The following is a 19,890-nucleotide window of genomic DNA, read 5'->3' as shown; positions in this document are numbered from 1 at the left end:
TTTTTTTTTTTTTTTTTTTACAATTTTCAATCGCTTTTAAAGCGTATTACAACGTGGTTTATTTTGCTAGATGAGATGTTGGAAATAATAATGCGAGAATCATTAAGAATAATTACAGCCACGTTGATAATTTTAATCCGTTATCTGGGAAAAACGTATGTTATCACGTGTTCCGTTCTTGGCCAAAATGGCCGAACGTTAACAGGTTGTTTGAACTAAAAAAAAAAAAAAAGAAAAAAGAAAAAAGAAAAAAAAATTCCCGTCTTTAATTGTATTATTATTATACTCGTGCAAAAATACTCGATGAAAGCTTGCTCACGCTTGTGTTTGCGCTTCGTTTTGCAAATAAAATGAATTAATATGGCTGCAATTATTTCTTTATTGTGTGTGTAAAAGGTGTTACGAGGAGAAAAATTACACAGTGAACGGATTTAAAAGTTGTAAATTTTAATATTCTTCTTCATCAACATGGGCAATTGAATTTAGAAACCAGTGTTTTCTCTACGTGTAAAATTAAACAAATAATAATGTAACGTATTAATATCCGTTATTATGTGCCATCTTCTTTCAAGAAAGGGAGAAAGTTTCGAATTGCAAATTACTATTATTTATATAATAAATTTTACGTAATGAAAAGTATAAATTCAAAAAAAAAAAANAAAAAAAAAAAAAAAAAAAAAAAAAAAAGAAAAACGAAAAAATTCAACTTCTCGTTGTGCAAGAGATCCACTGCCGTTAATCTCGGGAAATTTTAAACTTGGAAATTAAATAATTCATTTTATAACTAAACTTTAATTAAACTAAAATTAACCTTCTTACCAAATAAATAAACGTACACGCACAAGTGCATTCACGACAAATACGTGTAAATTAATTTATTCATTAAGCACAATTTTTAATATCAATGAAATCAAATAGTTCAAACTGTTAAATCGTTTGATATATACATAAATTTTTTGTACTAAAAATGTGTACTAAAAACTTGTAATAAAAATTGCGTTCGAGACTCGCTCTCGTCCCAAAAAAGAAAAAAAAAAGAAAAAAGAGCTAGTAAAAAGATCGGCGCGCCATCTGTCATGAGCATCAACGTTCTCGATACGAGCGCAAAAAAAGAAACGTGATCATTGGTGCAAAACAGCGTGACAACGTTCAGGACGAGAAAGAACTGTTCACCGATCGACACGTTCGCCATCACGAATGTTTTATAGTTAATTAATAGCACGGCGGTCGCGGCCGATGGAGACCAGGAATTTTTCAGCAATTATTCGTTTCGTCGGCAACCGTCACGCGCACGCAACGCCGCCTCGACGACCGGCCGCCATTATTAACATTGTAGCCCGAGTTTGTTTCCTTTCTCAGATTAAATCTAAATGAAAGCGAAACAGAAGAGTCTCGTGCCGAATCGTGCTCTTTCCAAAGAAACGATGAATTCGTTCGTGAAAGAAGGAAGGGAAAGAGAGGCGAAATTTTAATAAATTTTAAATTAGAGAAAAAATTAAACGCAAGGAGAAATCTTCGCCTCGATTCAAAAATATCGAATTGGATCGATGGTTAGAAATCGATAGCTTCTAAAATTTCTTATCTTCCTACAATACATATTAGATTCATTCGAATTTATTCGTCAATTTTCTACGAAAAAGTATAAAGAATTTGAAGAACAGACATTTCTAGGGACATTTCCAAGGAGCCTAGTAATATTTTACGATCCACTTCGAAATACATACTTATTCACTTATCGAAGAAAATGTTTAAAATCATAAAGCAATTCCTCGTTCAAATTTGACCATAAAATTTTCCAAATTTTCTCGTCCCATCGTTATCGTATAATAATAATAATAATAATAATAATAATAATAATTTCTTTTACAATATGATTAAACTCGATCCACAAACTATCCAGTGAAAAATCAATGAATCGTTATATATGCGCAATAAAAGTAGGAATAAAAACGGGATAGAGATCATCATTTCGATCGAACGGTCGATGTTTTCGAGGGGGATTAAAGATTTCTCATCGCGAGAGAAAATCGCGTGTTTCGCGTGTACACCGGTCTAATAGATCGGTCAATCGTTTCGCCTAATCGTCGGTTGTTCGGTTTTTCGAAACCGCGAGGAAAGCATGTTTCCGAGCGGGCGCCAGGATCGTAATTCACTTTCACCGATCGTCCATGTGTCGAGCTTGTTTGCATCGAGAGACTTGTCGTTTCTTCTCTGCCTGCCTGACGCGAAATTCCACGACTCTCGTTGCGTGGAGAATCGTTGCGCCGTTGATCGTGTGGCGCACGATTTACCGTGTTACGTGTTACAACGCGAATAATAAACGGTGTTACCACTTCATTCGTATATAATCGATATATAATCGAACGCGAACGAGATGATCTCTGTAGTTGATCTTGGGGAGAAGGGGGATCTATTTATATCTTTAATTTTAAGAGATTTTTCTTTAATGAAAAAGAAGGTGGAATTTTTGTGGAGATCAAATTAAATTATCGAAAGATATTCTTAGCACGATTTTTCCACGAGTTACAAAAAAATATTCCTTTATTTTTAAGAGTATGGAAATATTCCATCAATTATTGTAGATATTATTCGTGTAAGTTTTTTTTTCTTTTTTATTTCAAAAACGAAATGAGGAGGAACGAATGATGATAATCGGTCGAATTATCAAGATGGAAAAAGTTATTCGTTTAGTAAATTAGATTAATATTCGTTTAAATCGAAAGACAAATGTTACTAAAAATCAAGTTCGATTATAATTTAATATTCTCTATTTTTTATTTATTTTCTTTTCTTTTGTTCGGATAATTAAAAATTAATTTAATTCGTGTATCGTTTAAACCAAAAGGATAAATGTTATTAAAAATCTAGTTATTCGATAATAACTTAATATTCTCTATTCTTTATTTATTTATTTTTTACTTTTTATTTTGTTTGGATAATTAAAAATTAGATTAATTCGTGTATCGTTTAAACCGAAAGACAAATGTTACTAAAAATCAAGTTATTCGATTGCAACTTAATATTCTTTATTCTCTATTTATTTTCTTTTTTTTCTTTTTTTGTTTTGTTCGGATAATTAAAAATTAGATTAATTCGAGTATCGTTTAAACGAAACGAAAGGCAAATGTTAATAAAAATCAAATTATTCGATTATAATTTAATATTTTATATTTTCTATTTTATTATTTATTTATTTTTTGTTTTGTTTTGTTCGGATAATTAATTAAAAATTAGATTAACAGCGTATTCCACGTGGCACACATACATATCATTTCATCGATTAATTAAGGATCCAGGATATTACTGTTTCATTGTGATCAATTTATTACCTAATAAATAAATTCTTGTTCAAAGTTTTCTAATAAGAGATTCTAATTAACGACACAATTACGATAAAAAGATAAGGAAGTTCTCTCGTTTGTGGCGGTGTGGTGGAGATTTCCTATAATACAGTTAATTAAAAAATCTAAAAATTTCATTCTTTTTCGATACGCGTGCGGCTAACGGTATTTATTAAAATTATTCTTAATTACCATAGAAAAATCATTAATTAACAATAAAGATACGCCTAGAAGATTTCTTTACCCTCCTCTAATCGAATCGATCTCTTGCGTAAATTGGAGTAGACTGGAAACCGGGTTAATTGTTCCTTCTTCTCTGTAATTCTTTGTCTTCCCTCTTTTCTCTGATCATTATTAACAGTGGAAAGAACGTTACAGATCAAATATTAAGATCGACAAACGTGTTTACAAATAGTATAACGTAGCATAAACAGAGGATGAATTGTTACGAATCGTGGTCAGGGATTATTGTATTAGATACGCTATTCATCGTTCTTAATTTAGAGGGGAAAAGCAGCTCGAACGAATATTCTTCCTGAATCCTAAACAAGGAAGACTGAAACGCACAATCGTACAAACTGTTATATATATATATTTCACCTGAAACACCTTCACTTCACTTAATAATAATTCAATAAAACTGAATGAAATTGACACTTCCACGTGAAGAAAAAAGGAAAAAAGAAAAAGAACATTGTTTCAATAAGAAGTTGAGGTAATAATTCTCGAGAGCAACATTGATAATTGGAACGAATTAAATTAATTAAGTCTCGATATCGATGGAAAAGAAAGGAAAGAAAAGGGAAAAAAAAAAATTCTTGGAGGCACGTTCTTCCTGGATCGATCAGATTTCGATCCTCGGTGCATTGTCGGATGTTTTCGATGCTCGTAGCTCAACGGGTGAAAGTGCTTAGCGACGTTGGATGCGAGCTTAATGCAAATCGAAGGGAGAATCTCGCTGACATACCCTCATTTGCATAACGTATTGTCGCTTTTGAAGCGAGCCGGCCTGAGAGAAATCCGGGATGTAAGAGTGGACTTGCACGATACAAGAGAATAATTCGACTTGGATAACATTCTTGGAATCTTGGAAGTCGACACACAATCGACACGCACACCTCTTCGATTCGGCAAAAATTTCGTTGGAAATACGAGGAATATTTTACTTAACTTATGATTCTCGAGACGATGATTTTAAAGTTTTTTTTTAAATGAGGAAAATGATTTTTTTTCGTGACATAAGTCGTTCCTTTTGTTTCTTATATTCTTCCACTTTCCAGTTTGGCAGGGAAGGGTTAATGCGAGAATCGTGGATGGACAGGTATCCGTGTTGAGAAAATTATGATCGTTCTGATCATTTCTGACAGTTTTATCATTTTCTCCGTTGCAAATGTCGTTGAAATAACATCTTGGATTCCTAATATCATTCCTCGAAATCTAAGGTAATCGTTTTGAATAAAGTAAGTATAATAGATAGTGGATAATTTAACGTTTTTCTTCTTCTTTTTTTTCTCTCTTTCAAACTCTAGAATATGAAAGTATGGATATTAACTAATTCTATTTTCAAATCTGACACACATTTCTCTGGTGTTTCTTTCACCGACGAATAAAAATATATTTTGATTATTATATATGCAAAGAAAAAGAAGAAGAAGAAGAAGAAGAAGAAGAAGAAGAAGAAGAAGAAGAAGAAAAGAATTATAAAAAAAAATTTAAAAAAAACGCGAGAATCATTTTATTATTATTATTTACATTGTCGTATCAATTATATTTTATATAATACGTCTAATTACGAAGTTATATTCCCGGTAATGTTATTCCAGGACTTGAAAAAGAAATTGTAAATCCTAAAATTGACTTGATAAATGTATCTATGAATAACTGCGTAAATCATAACTTTCACCTGACCATAAATCTTTATTTTTATTAACGATACTTCGATAAATATTTGCAGAAATAAACAGGGAATAAAACAATATGTACGTTAACTTAATTTTCACAATACACGTAAGGAATTTCATTCTTTACCTTTGCACGATACGACAATGAAAATAAATAAGGAATAAAATGATATCGATTGATTAACCCAATTTTATTTTTCTCCTCAATTCAATCTCAACGATTTTCGATTATCTTTACTCTATTCTTTTCTTCTCTGTGTATAATATATCAAATATCAAAAAATAGATAATAAAAAAAAAGAGAAGAAAAATGGGACGATATCATCATCAATCTAATTCCATGCTTCTCCTTTGCAAACTCATATTTCTATCATGTATCAGAGAACACAAATTGTACAAGAATCGAGTGAAAAGGAACGAAGAATCAACAACGAGTAATTAAGTATATATAAAGATGAACCGATTCTTCCCTCTTCTTTAGGAACGTTTTCCATTCCACATTGGCGACACTCTTGGAAACAATCTTAAGCAGACGAAAGAGAATTTTTCCCCCCTCCCTCCCTCCCTCCCTCCCTCCCTCTTTCCTCCCTCTCTCCTCCCTTTCCCTCTCCTGCCCGCTTGTCCACTTAGAAACCGAGGAGTAGAGAAATCGAAAAAGAGAGATCCCGGCGTTTTCTTGCGATGAGTCGAAGCGTTTATCCGGTATTCGAGTGTCGCGGCGAGAAACGGACACGAAATGCAGCGTAAAAAGCGTAAAAATCCAATCGGCCGCTCGTTATACCGATATTTCTCTCTCTCTCTCTCTCTTTCACTCGTTCATGAAACAAAGAGAAATGATGTAACATCATGGAATTCCCCCCTCCTCTCTCCTACTTTTTGAGAATTGTCGTCTAAATCAATGAAACGAGGAATATCAATCATGATCTCTCTCTTTCTCTCTCTCTCTCTTTCACTCTTTCATGAAACAAAGAGAAATGATGAAACGTCGTGGAATCCCCTCCTCCTCCTCTCTCTTACTTTTTGAGAATTATCGTCTAAATCAATGAAACGAAGAATGTCAATCACGACATCTCTCTCTTTCTCTCTCTCTCTCTCTCTCTCTCTCTCTCTCTCTCTCTCTCGTGAAACAAAGAAAAATGAAGTAACGTCCCCCCCTCCTATTTTTTGAGAATCGTCGTGTAAATCAATGAAACGAGGAATATCAATCACGAGGAATCTCGTCACAGAGCAGAATCGTGTCGCGACCTGTTTATTAAAGTGTTGTTAAACACGTGATTAAAAGGGGCAAAAATAATGGCCTTTCCCTGTTGAAATTGAAACTTTTCAAGAAGAAAGAGTGTAATTGAGATTGAAAACACTGTGTGACAATAGAACCTTATTGATCGACTGTTACTTGACTGTTACTTAAGATCAGAATACGAAAATGACAATTGACGAGATAAAAATTGTTGTTCACGTTGAACAACGATATTCCCTTCCCTTACGATTGGCGATCTCGTGGATGCGAAAGCAAGCTGCATCGTTCCGCCGCATCGAGCCGGATTCGCCATGATGGAAACAATCGTTCCAACTATTACGTTATCCGTAGATCTGTTTCGGGTCAAAAGGAACGGAGGGAAGGGAGGGGGAGGAGGGAAAAAAATGAAGTCGATGACCAACAACAACCAACGCGCGGACCCCAGGAGGAACAAAGGTGTGCGGTTGCGTTCACTTAAGGAGGCGGGGATCTAATTTCACGCTGTCATTGCATAATTCTGGATGCGAATATAACACCCGAGGCGCGTTTTTACTCCCTCTGATTGGATAGATCGATCCCGTTCGTACAATCGGGTTAATTTCGTTTCTGCCAATTAATCTCTCTCTCTCTCTCTTTTTCTTTCTCTCTCTCTCTCTTTCTTTTTCTTTCTCTCTCTCTTTCTCTCTCTCTCTCTCTCTCTCTCTCTCTCTCTTTCTTTTTCTTTCTCTCTCTTTCTTTCTCTCTCTTTCTCTCTCTCTCTCTCTCTCTCTTTCTCTTTTTCTCTTTCTCTCTCTCCTCCCCGGTGAGTTCGAGCGTTTATTCAAGAGGATTGTTTTTCGTTTATTTTGTCGGATATCTTACGTGGATAGTGTTTGTTTGTACGAGATTGAAGATGGAAGGGGTTGGAGAGAGAAAATATTTGTGAAATAAAAGCATGTGAGGTGTTTCGTAGTGAAATTTAAAAAGAAATTAAAAAAGGTAGGGAAAAGTGTTTTGTATGGTGTTAAAACGGTGTCTTTGAATTCATTTACGTAGGTGAAGAAGTATTTAGGTTAGGATTGGAAACTACAAGTTTTCTCGATGAAACATACAGCATGCTATCCCAGTTCTTCGAGATGTTAAAAGACATTCGTTGGATTTCATATTTTAAAAATTACTTATTTATTTATTTCTTCTTCATCGAGAAATATAGTTAGTATCGGTTCATTCGTGTTTCATATCGTCGTATTCGCAGAATTTATCATTGTTTTTTTGTATATCTTGGAAAAATTGGTATCGTTTCATTTAATTTATCAGAAGATTAAAGATTGAGGTTAGGAACGAGAAGATTGATTCTATCTAGTTATATTTGTTCCGTCATAACTTATTGTTTTGCAAATTACATTATCTTTGATTTTACAAACAGATGACGTAGAAATAAACAAACGTCTGGATACTTTTGATTGTTTGTATACCTGCGTGTGTAATATTTACACGCTATAGTAGTTGTTTGAAATATGTTGCAAACGTTTACGCGCCATATTTCAAGTTACGAGCGCTTTAATTGCGAGCTGTGCCAAAACATGGCAGGTGCTCCAATGCTAAACTCGCGTTTTAATTGATCGTTAGCCGCCACACGAAAGATTTAATTTCTTCGATTGTATTTGTGCTTTTCTCGTTCTCTAATGTTTCGATTTTTATTCAAACCTTTCGATTAAAATGCAGTGGAGCATAGAATCGAAGAATTTAAATATTTTTCTCGAGATTTTCCTCAAATTTTGTCGTATAGATAAATTTGTGCTTTTCTCGTTCTCTCATATTTCGATTTTTATTCAAACCTTTCGATTAAAATGCAGTGGAGCATAGAATCGAAGAATTTAAATATTTTTCTCGAGATTTTCCTCAAATCTTGTCATATAGCTATAAATTTGAATAAAAATCAATATATATATATATAGATGTACAGATATACATGCAATGAATCAAATTTTCGATCGACCCGAATCGAAATATATACAGTTTGAAACAAAAAATTTTTAATTTTATGAATTAAAGATTATTTAGAAGAAAATTTGACGTTCTCGCGTTATTCGAGGTAAATCAAGGTATTTATAAGAAAATGCAGTAAAGCTGTTCCAAAAGATGACTCGAAACACCAGAGACGAAAAGTAACGGCGTGTCTAGCCATCAGCATAGCAACTCGTTGAATATCTAATTAATCTAGGAAGTTGAAGGAACGAATTTCGTATTTCGAACACGTACGATACACACGAAGATAACCAAGAAATCAAAGCTCTCGAAGTATTTCTCCGTCTCGGAATCATTTCTCAGTAGAATTCAAAACATTGTGTCTAAAGTTATCGATGATTTTAGATTAATATATTGCTCATCGGGATGTGAACAAAATTATAAAATGACAAAAAAGTTGTACAGAATCGAAAACGCGTGATTCAGGAAGGAAAATGAAATTATTCAATTCAAATGAAATAGATCGTAAAATTGAATCCAAGAATTCGTATTCGTGTAATTTTACCACAAAGTATATTTCATCGTCATTTTTCACCTTAAATTTGTCGTCCCAATTTTTACGAATAAAATCATACATCCAACGACCAATGTTTCTCGGAAATCTCGAACTTCTATTCTCGATACAACATCCTGCAAAACGTAAAAACCTTCAACTGCTACTCACGTCGTTGAGCAACAAAGACACTTCAATATCACTTCTTTCATTAGCATGCAAACGATGCAACTACCTTCGGTATCTTCAACTCGAACGTGTCTCTGAACTCTGAACTTTCGAAATCAATTTTCCACACGTGCCTCTCAACGAAAAAATCTTCACGAAACGAGAAGAGGAACAAGAACCTACACCAAAACGATCCTCCCCTATCCCCTAATATATACTTCCAATTCTAAAAAAAAAAAAAAAAAAGAAAAAAAGAAACAATCCAACATTTTCCATTTAAACATTTCGTCCAAAAAAAAAAAAAAAAAGAAAACTTTTCAACCAAGAGATTTCCCGCATACAAAATTCTCACTTTCCTACGCGCTTTCGCGAGCGCGGTTCGACCCCCTTCCCGCTTCCCGGACGAAAGAGCCTTGGCGAAAACTTGTCCACGCGAAACACCTCGAAACAACTCTTCCACTGAAAAATCGCAACAGCCTAGCCGCTTTCGCAACACGGACGAGTGCTCGCCTCATACACACCCATACCACATACCACATACACACGGATTATCACGAACGCTCGACGAACGCGCAGATCGTTGCACCGACTCGTATCCACGCGGTCAGACCACCGCGCACGTACACGCGCACACACCTGTGTATACCGATGTATATGTATATATACATATATATATGTACATAGCTTACACCCGTACGAGATGCGCGTAAGGACGTCTGCCCACACGGGTGTAGAGGCGTATGGAGAGTGTACGTGTGGTATACGTGAGCGACACGGTTGCGCGCGCGTTGACGCGCACACAGTCGTCGCGCGTACGAGTGTGTACTATACCGGAACGAAGCGGAGAGTGACTAACCTCTGCGAATAGAAGATGGACGTCCAACACCGCTTGGGGATAACCTGGCCGGGAATATAATCCTCGACAGCTGACTGGGCACCGGGCTGCGCGAGGATCTCTACGGCTGCCACCAAGAATCCGGTCACAAAACGTTGCTCGAGGACGTTCCTGCGTCCGTCCACGGCATGCTGGAAAACGGGCTTCCAGCCTTGTTTCCTTCCACCACCTCTTGGGGAGGGGGAAAAAAGGGGGAAATATATTCACGTTACACGCGTGTACCGCGATGGAAGAAGGTTCGTTCGTTCGTTCGTTCGTTCGTTCGTTCTTCACGTGGAAGAGGAGACGTCGGTTCTTCTTCTTCTTCTTCTTCTTCGAGTCATTCGATTCTTTCACGATGTGTATATATATACATGTAAGGCGTGTATTGGTAGAGGTATTCTCGCACACGGGGAACAATCCTGGAAGGGAACTCGTGCAGATAGCACGCGGAAGAGATGCGGAGAGGGCGGAGGAAGGCGGACAGGGGGGCCGTGTGCCAGGGGAACGGGACGTGCACGCGCTCGGGCGGCCGGATACACGCTACCAGATGTTGACGTCTCGCGAGAACCACGGACGCCGCCACGCCAGCGTTTACACGCGAAAAACACTCTCACTCGCGACCGAACACGGGCACGGTATGTTCCGCTAGCTTCTTCCAGAGATTGCCACCTGGCCGGCCATATATGCACCGCGCTTTTCTTTTCTCTCCTCGTCCGAACCAACGAGGCCGACTCTCCTCTCTTCTTCTTCTTCGTCGTTGACTCTTCTTCTTCTTCTTCTTTCTTCTTCTTCTTCTTCTTCTTCCTCTTCTTCTTCTTCTTCTTCACTCACTCACTAATTCCCCTTGTCCCCTTGTCGCGTTGCTCTCCTGGCTCCGCTACCAACTACTGCACACTACACGTCGATACAACCACGATCCAACGGTCGTCGTATATATTCCGCGGGATATACAGGAGGATATACAGTTAGAGAGAAGCGCTCTTTTCTCTCTCTTCCTCTCTCTCTCCCTCTCTCTCTCTCTCTCTCTCTTACGAGACGAAGGTGTCGTAAACCCTTGGCGGAGGTATCTTTTCGGGATTCGATAGCTGGCATGGATTTTTATCTCGATCGAGGTTAAACGCAATGGATACGATGCATCGTGGAATGCAACGTGCACCAGGTGTAGGAGGAGGAGGAGGAGGAGGAGGTCGCAGGATCCGAGTCGGATCGATCGGAACGTGGATCCAGCTGTTCGTGGACGCCGATGTTGTCCGGGACAGTGTCACGCGGCCGTAAACCGTATTGCTCGCCGGCGACCGTACGACTGTACGCGTGGTGGAGGTGGAGGAAGGAGGAGATGGAGGTAGCGGTAGGTAGAGTGGCGGAGGAAAAGGTGGGGAAAGAGGAGGGAACCCTCTTCGTGTTCCTCTTTCAGAGAGACTACCTCGGTGTGTGCACCACCTTCGGTGCGCTGATCTCCTCGAATTCTCTCGTCGATCGGCCGGCCGGCCGGGGAATTTGTTTTTCTCCGAGAAAGGGAGCGAGGAAGGAGATAGATAGACAGATAGATAGATAGACAGACAGAGAGAGAGAGAGAGAGAGAGAGAGAGGAAGAAGCCGGATATATACGCGATGAGGAAGAATCTCTTCCCTCTTCGAATTTCTTCCTCCCTTCCGCCCTTTCTCCTGGGCTGAAGGGGAACACCCACCGTCCCAACTCGGCGAAAAAACTTCTCTCCTGAAGAGAAATTGGTCTCTCCTGGGAGGGGAGCACGAGACGAGAAGAAGAAAAAGAAGAAGAAAACGGATTCGATCACAGTTTCACCTCAAACTCGGGCCCGCCTTTTGACTCCCGTCAGATTTCCCGTCGTGGAAAATTGTTCACTCCGCGATACCGGATGGGAAGAAAGAGAGGAAAACCCGCGACTCTTGTCCCCGAGGATTAATCGGGTATCCGGGATTGGAAAGCAGGAGGGAAACGGGATCGATAGCGGCCACGTCGAAATCTCTCCCTCTCTGCCCTGCGCTGTTATCGGTGTGATGATGTTGTTACGCGTAGAACGGGTAGAGGATATATTAGCCGGAGGATATAGCGAGTAGATACGCGACGGCGGTCGGTCTGAACGGCGACGGCAGCGGCGTCGGACGTTGGCAAGGCAAGGCAAGACACTGGTGGCGCAATGTCTTACGGTGGCCGCGGTGCGCTCTATGGCGTGCATCATGGAGGACTTACAGCGGTATACCTTGCCGGGGCTTCGGCACGCCGACGACGAAAGGGGGTAGACGGAGAAAGAGAGAGATAGAGAGCGAGCGAGCGAGCGAGAGAGAGAGAGAGAGAGAGAGAGAGCCGGCCGGAGCGAGGAAGAGAGGCGGCACGAGGTGGACGACAGAGAGGATCGTATCAGCCGGGTACAACGAGCCGAGGGAATATATACTAGGTAGGTAGGTAGGTATGTATTTCGCCTCGAGCGACTCCAGGTATAGCGGTACTCTTCCACCCCCTTCCCGCTCCTCCACACCGGACCCCTACCACTCGCTGCCCACCACCTCGCCGAGGGGCACCTCTCGGCCCCCCTCCCCTCCACCTAGCCGCCACTACCACCTGGCCAGGTATCCTCCTCCACCTCTTCCTTCTTCCCCCTCCTCCACTCGCCTGTCCTGGTACCCCACGTTGCCCCCCTCGTTTTTCTACATCCACACACACCCGCCCCGTGTCTTTCTCTCTACGTGTAGCTGCACGTGTCGCGATCACCGCCACCACCATCATTACATCCTCGTTGTATGTACACTTTTGTATATATATGTATATATATGTGTGTGTGTGTGTATATGTATCCGTGGGACGAGTATACTCACCGGAGTTGTGTGCACGCGTTTCCCTACTCCGCTCGACTCGCCTCGCTTCGGCTTCTCCGCCTCGTTATTCCTCTTTCTCTATGGATCCTCGTGTGTATGGAACACAGCGGGTTAACACCGACGTACGGTCTGCGGTCTACCGCTGAACGCAGCAGCGTGCACGGGCTGCAGGATCTCTCAAGGCCGTGAGCTTTTCGGGCCTCGCTTCGACCTACTGCTGGCCGGCCTAGCGCGCGGAGACTTCGACGAGCGCATAAGAAGGGTCCCTGCCCTCTGCGCGTGGAGGAGAACGGCGTTTCGTTCGGCTCGGGATGCTTACTTACTTCGGGATACCGTTTCCGTGCGGATGCTACCGACCCCTGTGCTCATATACTGGGTGGTTTGGAACGGATTCATTTTTCTGACTGGAAATTTTTTTCTTTTTCTTTTTTTTTTAGGGAAGTGGTTTGAGAAATTGGATTCTTTTTCGAATGGAATTTTTGGAATGGGAGTTTGGAGGAGAGGTTTGTAAAGGAGGTTTAATTTCTTTGGATATAATTTTTGGTTTCTTGCTTTTTGTTTATTTTTTTTTTTCCTAGGTTTTATCGTGAATGTTAATTTACGCAATTTTTATTTCTTAAGGGAGTATATAAATGTAAAAGAAGAAGAAATAAAGGGAAGAAACGAGGAGAAATCAAGATATCGTATATTTATTGGATCTTACGATTCTGTTCCTTAAGAAATTCTTTGATTTGAGAATATTTCAAGCGTGTAAAAAATAACAGAAATTGGATCAAATTATAGACGAAGCAAATAGAATCGTTTACTTCAATTTCCATATAAATTCTATCCACCTATAGTGAAAGAGAAACGTACAATATATATGTAAATCACAATTATGAATGCTCAAAAACGCGAAGGATGATAAGCCGGAAGAAAACCACAAAAATGATCCATCTACGTACAATACAACTCCGAAACCTCGATCGATCCCCGCTCCAAAAGAGACAAAATCGCCCGTTTCCCGGCAAAAATCTTGATCCTGACTAATAACCGTGATGGGGGAAAAATGGCGGCGTGCGAAAGAAGCGAAGACCTCGTTTGCAAAAAGGAGAGAAACGCGCGGGGTGGTTTGATCGATGATGTCAGAGAGGAGCGGAAAGGATGCGCGTTATCGACGCGTGCACGTGCGCTGGTATTCCGCAATTAAGCCTCCACCGTCTTCGCTTTTTCCCTCCTCTCGGGGAAGGCAGAGGACTAGTGATGGGACCAAGCTCAACATGTATATATATATACACATATATATGTACATAAATCAAATTCCATTTCCAATATTTTCACCAAGAAGCAAGATAAATAACGAAGAAGCAAGATAAATAATAATGATCCATTTGTTTCTTTTTAAACCAATCTGGAGTATGCTTAATAATTTCGAATAAAATTTATGAATACATAAATTTCGTCGAAAGATGTACAACATTTTTTCGAAGAGGAGAAGTAAGATTTTTCGCGCGAGATTGATTTTTCCATTGATTGAATTCGATTCAACAATTTCTTCCTTTCACTTTTGAAAGTGCTCTCTCTATCGGAGTATCGACGTCCGCTCGAACCCATCACTACGCAGCACGTGCACGGGCACCAGCTGGCGCGCTTGAACACCAAGAGGGAAAAAAGAAGGGAAAAGGATCTGTGTATAGCAGCCACCCGATCTCGCCGTCTCGCGGAACAGTTCCGCGATAAATGATAACCGCTTTAAATACCAGTTTAGCGCGTGTATAGAGTTGAGAGGCGAGTGCACGCCCCGGGGATATGGGATCCCCTCGATCTTTCGATCATCCTCCTTTTGGGGGGAATTTATCAACGGTGTCAAGCCCCGCGATTCGTGGACAGGAAGGACGCTCGTGCCAAGCTGGAAATTCGATTCACGCGGATCGCGTGCCGCGATCCCGAGCTTCTGATTACTGTTGTGGGAGAAAATCTATCGTGGAAGGCGTTGAGTAGATAGGATTTGATATCTGGAATTTTTATACAAAGCGCTTGAATCCGCGCGTGTAAAGTGTTGAAGATTGCTTTTATTTGATCAAAGGAGAGATTGTGAAATATTTCTTACCTCAAGTGTTATCTCTTTCAAATTACTTCACACTCGTTCGAACTCTCATCCCTAAAATATGCACAAATCAACATCTCTTTTCAATTTTCCATCGTTTCTTCTATACACATTTCGCCTCTGAAATTCTATAAGCACCGAATAACAACAGCAAGCCAATCCTCTTAGTTAATTCTCGAAACATTCCATACGTACTCCGCTATCTTCCCCATCGTGAAATTCCTTCGATCGTCGCATTAATAATCGACTCTACGATGAACGAGTTCGAGGGCAAGTTGGAAAAAGTGGCGATAGCGGAGTAATTAGCTGGAAGGTCTATTAATCGTGTCCATTAAGGCTCGGAGGGAGCCGATTCGAAACGTTCGCGGTATCGACACGCTTCAACGAGAAACCGACGTTCCGTTGTCGGGATGATTTTTGCAAAGAGATGGTCGGATGATATTAGAGAAGCGAACGACTCGTGCAACGTCTTTCTTTTTACAGCTCCTCCTCTTCTCCTCTTTCTCCTTCTTCTGCGACGAAGGGTAGCTGGAGAACAGGATGTACTCTCAATAACGGTTCGTTTGCTATTCGTTTAAGGTCGCTCAAGTTCGGCTCCTTTTACTTAATATCGATGAGATATGGATCAGAGTAAGCGTGATCGTTCGATTGTATTCTGTAATTGCTTTCGAATTCCACGGTGCAAAAGTTTGATTCGATTCGGAGAGATAAATGGAAGATTCGTTCAAGAGTTAAATTTTTTAATCGATGAAATTTGATATATTGGATTGTTGGCTAAATGCAAATATTGATTAAAGAGGAATTTTTTTGGATGTTGTTTTGTGAAGTAAGAGTAAGTAGAAACAATGAGGAGTTAATAAAGTGTGCAGTTTTGTAATCAATCTTTTTTGACAATTTGAAAATTTTTTTTGAAAATTGGCAAGTCAAATTTGAAAAATTGGCCAAAAATTGAGAATAAAGTAAAGATTTATCGTGAAATGCACGATATATATATATATATAATTTTTATATATATTCCATACGCTTCGAAGGAGGAGAAAAAAATTGGGTTAATCCTTGAATAAATTTTGTAAAATAAATAAATGAAATAAATTTCTTGAATGGAGCTTATTACAGGAAGAAACGGTGCGTGTTTTGTTATTTTCTGAAGAAAGATCGTAAATTACGAGGTGCCGGTAAAATTTCTCTGTATATAACGATTTATTAATGAATCATCGATGCTTAGCAATGTTTTTGCACATTGTGTATCCAATTCTGTAGCGTAGAACGCGATGAATAATGTGTCTCCATTTCCGTGAACCGTGTTAACGATGTAATGATTTCTCCATATATTGAATGATTGCGATTATTTTTACAAGTAAAAGAAAAAAAAAATATCCTTTGGATGACTGTATTAATAATTCTTTGCAAGGTAGATTAATCTTATTTGAATTGCGATTCTCTTTTGAAATATTGAAATGATATACGATGTAAGATAAGGAAAATGAAAAAAAAAAAAAAGAAAATTAATTATCGAAATTATTATCAGCACTGTTTCTGAAACGATGAACACTTGATGCATCTGTAGAAAGTAATTAATATTGAAGTATTAAATTCTAAAAATATGAATTAATAATGATAACAGTTATTCCTACAGTAAAAGCTAAGAACTGGTATATATACTTTTTTAATATACAAGTTTACAAGGTTAATGGACAATGGATTACTTTGTTTTATAAAACAAGTTTTTGTTCTTGGATAACTACAATCATCCAATTTTCAATATATTTGCAAATCATATAAAATTAATAATGAAACCAAGTATATTTCATTTCTATATCTCTCATTCAATTCATTATCCAATAAATTCTGAAGAATCATATTTGTACGAGATGACTAAATAACTATGAGGTACAAATTTACCATAACAAATATAGAAGAAGAAAATAACGTTGAAAGAAACATGGATTCATTAGTCCTAGTTTCTTCGGATGAGACAGCCAGTTTTAGATCCATCCGTTACTTCTTAATAAATGTTCCATCCTATCCTCTTGTATTCGCGTGGGGAACAATCATAATAATCGTGCATTCGTAAATACGTGTTATCGAGCGTTTTATGGTTTCGAGTTATCCATCGTTAATTTTCTATTGTAATTGTACCATGTGTGAATCGTCTCTCTGTTGTTTTTACGATATTCGAAGATGTCTAGTCTAGAAACGAAGAAGGATAATGATACAGGCTTGGTATACATTGCAATTGCACGTAGAAAGTGTTCATTGTACAATTTAACGTAATTAGTATTATCATTGGATGATTATTGTTATTATCAAGATTAGAGAAGCTTTTAGTCATTCATAATCTCGTCAAACTTAAGAGGACAATATGTAAAAATAACATTAATAATATATAATACAGAGATTCGAAGTGATTATTGACAATGATGGACGTTCGAATTTTTTCGAACAGCTGAATGTTACAATAAAAATCGTATATACTGATTACACGAGTAACCAGAGAAGACCTACTTTGCTTCAAAAAAAAAAAAAAAAAAAGAAAAGAAAAAAGAAACGAAGAATTTTCTTCGTTTAATCAAGCGAAATAACCAATTAAATCCTCGAACTTTAATCAGAAGCCAATGCAAACTTGCATATTTCTTTTGGAATGCAATATATCAAAGAAGCCTTTACGTTCCTCCAAAGTAACAACCGTACAACCATAACGTTACCAACTACTGAAATCATTAACCCTTTGACTGCTATTAGCGCATACAAGGTACTCGACAAGACGCCTCCAGGCACTCGACACGTCGTGGCAGAATCTGTATATAATCGTAAAACAGTTCAAATAAAACCGTGTCATAAGTTTACTAAAGATAATCCACTTATTAACGAAAATTGGCCCAATTTCGATCTCCCTCCACTCGTTTAAGTGCAGGTGTTGCTTTTATGGCGGAATTCTTGGTCGAAGGCGCGCCTTCGAACGTTTGCGTGGGAGTTGTTCGTCTAATTGTGGATCGTTAAAGGAACGAGCCTACCGCCGCGAGGCTGTTGCAAGCGAGATTCAAAATCGTTGGCGTTTCCGGTGAACGAGCAACGCGTTTAACCTCGATCCAAACTGCACTTGCCTTCCTTATATCTGTATAGGTGTGTTATAATGCATTCGTGAGAAAATCTATCTTGATTAAGGCCGAAATAAATATAGAAATTTCGATCGATCGCTTGTTTGTTGTAAGGGAATTGAAGCGGTTGCATTGGATGAAGCGAGATGGAGATAGAGATGGCGCTGTGAACTGTCTCACTGTCTCCATCTCGTTTTATTTAACGCGAATTAAAAAATGAATTCTCGTGAATGCATTATATATTAATATCCTGTATATTTCTATTCGATATTGTTAATTCATTTGTTTCTTTTTTTATTTCTAGTGGGATACGTTTACGGATTTTTCTGGATAATAATGGAATCGATGTCATCCCAATTTTCAGTGATATAGAATAAGGTGAGTTTTAATTGAAATATTTGTTGAGAATAATTTGAGAATGATTTAGAAACAATTTCTTCGTGATAAAATCGATGTGATGGTAAATTAATTAAATAAAATTGTATAGTCTTTTTTAATAGTGAGAAAAAATTAATCCCATTAAGAGAAATTTATCGTTTTTTACTAAATACAAACTATTACTATAATTTCGGTAAAAAAATTTCCTTTAATTGATTACATTTTAATAAAAAATTGCACCGAAAAATGAAAACTTAATGATGTATAATTTCATATTTTTATATTTGGTCAATTTTTTTATGATATTTTTTTTGTAGACAAACGGCTATTAGTTACTGATTACTCATAGTAGATTCACACTGTGAAAGAATTTATCAATTTTGATGACTCCCCAATTTCGCCTCGTTCTTTATTTTTTTTTTTTTCTTTTTTTATTTAGTTTTACTATAATCTTCTGATTTCTTACAAGAAATAAGAAGAATCATGCCGTGTAAGCATTTTTCAACGCTGATGACTTTCGAAATTCGCCTGTTTTTACGTTATCCCTTTCTTTATTTAAACGAGTACAGAATAGCTAATTTGAATTTTCGTTTTTTTATGCACATACGCGAATAAAATCGGACAGGGCAAGAATTTTTCATTCTCAAGAATTTTCAAAACATATCTGTTTTTATCGCTAATCTTCTTTTTATTTCCCTCATAATCGTTCAGGTTCTTCAGATTCATTGAATTATATTGTGAAAGATGGTTTCTCTTATTTATACTGTTTCTTACATCTCTAACTTTTTACAACATATAAAATCCCACTATATGGAAGAATTTTTCAAACTTGATGGACGTTCTTTTACCCGTCTTATCCATCATCTATATTCTTAGAAGATACGAGATACGAAAAAATTTTTTTTTAAATTTTACGATTAATTTTTATATTAGCAAGAAGAAACAATAATACAAAAGTCAGAAGAATTTCATTTATATTTAATATTCTTTAGATTTGGAATATTGATTAAAGAAAATAACTCGAAGAAAAGATCATCTTACAAAAAAAAAAAAAAAAAAATTGCCAAATTTTCTTCCAATTCTCTTTTCCACCTGGACAGATGGACACAATGCATCGATGGTATCGTGTAATGGCCCAATTATTTATACACATTACTCTTCCATCGTTATTGCGCGTACACGCATAAACAGCTCGTTATATTAATACAATTAAGTACAAAGGGTTCTGCAAAAGGAAGGAAACAGGGCATATATACGAGCATCACCATATCCACGAGTAGGAGAACCTGTTCTTCGACCAGACGTTACAGATGAATCGTTAATTGAGCACAATTCTTTTTACGGACATGGCAACAAGTCCCTACGAATCGACTGATATTTTACTATTTTTGTGTCTTTGTTTCCGTAATTGCTCGTGTTTTTTTAGTTTTTTTTTTAGGAAATGAACGAATAGAAGTTAAAAAAAATAT

At 37.9% G+C, this 19,890-nt stretch overlaps 1 long non-coding RNA gene across 1 annotated transcript in view; it reads left to right on the top strand.

The window, feature by feature from the left end:
* LOC122714085 overlaps positions 1–18,527 on the top strand; it is a 78,968-nt gene extending 60,441 nt beyond the window's left edge. Inside the window, exon 4 of the long non-coding RNA XR_006346573.1 lies at positions 18,348–18,527. This is a non-coding gene — a long non-coding RNA (uncharacterized LOC122714085). The remainder of the gene's footprint in view (positions 1–18,347) is intronic.
* The last annotated feature ends 1,363 nt before the right edge of the window (positions 18,528–19,890 follow it).

The sequence above is a fragment of the Apis laboriosa genome, unplaced genomic scaffold (assembly GCF_014066325.1).
Source record: "Apis laboriosa isolate Shangri-la unplaced genomic scaffold, ASM1406632v1 scaffold27_cov151, whole genome shotgun sequence".
Taxonomy (NCBI): domain Eukaryota; kingdom Metazoa; phylum Arthropoda; class Insecta; order Hymenoptera; family Apidae; genus Apis; species Apis laboriosa.
This window is presented reverse-complemented; position numbering and strand designations above follow the sequence as displayed.